Genomic DNA, 1,500 nt, shown 5'->3' with positions numbered 1-1,500 from the left:
ACTTCGTAGTGGCCACTGCTTTCAGTTCATTTTAAAGACAAAATTAATTAAAGCTCTGGCCTGGTCAGTAATATAAGGTGTGTAAACTGATAATCATTCTCTAAAGCTGAATGAGAGATTCTTGAGAGAAGAACATTTTATTCCCACAAGGTTGCACAAATTCTTACAAGAAAGCCACCCATTCTTAAATGAAGAATAACAATCATCATTCAAAAACAAAACTTCTTTTGAAAAGATTTATCCATCTCCTCAGGAGATTATATATTCTTACCATAAAAACTGTGTTGATTTTCTTAAGAATAATAATATTCTCCTCCAAGGACAAAGAATTTAATCATTGGCATTCTTCTCAGCAGACTATAATTCTCGTCAGAAGAGTATGTAGTATCCTCACAAGAAAGTAATTTTAGAGTGAGACTTAAGGATGTTCGCGCGAAAATCTCAAATGTGTAACGTTCAAACGCTGATGGAAGAAATGCTATTTTGTTTTCGTGCACCAACATGGCAGCCATGACGCAAGGTGCATCTCCACTTACAAGTCATCATAACTCGTCTCTTTCGTTCAGCTGATAACAGTAAGCAGTCACCCAAATTGTTTGAAAGCAAAGAAATTTCATAACTTACATTTTACGATTTTCTTTCATTTGTCACTGCTGCTTGCCACAATTTTCACACCGCCACATGTTTCAAACGGTTTAACTACTAGGATGTACTCGTTTTCGCAGCTCAGGTGAGCTCACGTCGGCTTCGTAACGACAACACTCGTACCCAGACTCCTCGGGTTTCATAGTCAGCTGGTGAGTGCTAGAAAGCCTACAATATTGTATTTGCTTCAGGGAAATTGGCAAATCTGTAGAGGCGTGGATCAGACGTCAAAACTCTTTAGAAAACAACAACTTGTTACTAAGATAAACGGAATGTCTCTTCGCATGCTTTGTATTTAAAAAGGTGGGCAGTTAGTCTGAACATGATGATAATCAAGGAATGTGTGTTGGAGAGTTTTTAGAAGGCCAAATAATTATAAATACTATGTGGTGTATAAAGGAACATCTTCAATATGCTTTGTACCGCATTTCCATGTAAAGTAGTTGACACTGTGTACTTTGATTAACATAGCGTACACAAGACATCGGGGGCTTTAATTATTATCGAGACGAGAATCGAGCAAAATAAGGGCGATCTTCCTTGCACTGGGACTGATGTTGGCATTTGAAGGCGTGACAACGGTTAGCGAAGGGAATAAAGCTAGAGAGGTGGGGTCGCTGACGTCTTGTGAGGTTCGGTTAATAATATATCGATTGGTGCCGATGTGGAGCTGATACCATCTCGAAAAGAATTTACAGGATGATTAAATTAAAATGGACTTAATGTATGCAAATTGCAGTTGAGAAGTGATTGTCAACGATTCACCGTGCGATTCACCAGATACTTTAGCTCGATATGTAAGGGGGAAAGAGTTTCCGGGCATAAGAACCATCCTATCCCGAGGTTGTAATCTAA

The 1,500-nt window shown here is 38.7% G+C and overlaps 1 long non-coding RNA gene across 1 annotated transcript in view; it reads right to left on the bottom strand.

Moving 5' to 3' along the window:
- LOC138003002 (uncharacterized) overlaps nt 1–700 on the bottom strand; it is a 60,083-nt gene extending 59,383 nt beyond the window's left edge. Inside the window, exon 1 of the long non-coding RNA XR_011123393.1 lies at nt 625–700. This is a non-coding gene — a long non-coding RNA (uncharacterized lncRNA). The remainder of the gene's footprint in view (nt 1–624) is intronic.
- Between the last annotated feature and the right edge of the window lie 800 nt (nt 701–1,500).

The sequence above is a fragment of the Montipora foliosa genome, chromosome 5, assembly GCF_036669935.1.
Source record: "Montipora foliosa isolate CH-2021 chromosome 5, ASM3666993v2, whole genome shotgun sequence".
NCBI classification, from domain to species: domain Eukaryota; kingdom Metazoa; phylum Cnidaria; class Anthozoa; order Scleractinia; family Acroporidae; genus Montipora; species Montipora foliosa.
This window is presented reverse-complemented; position numbering and strand designations above follow the sequence as displayed.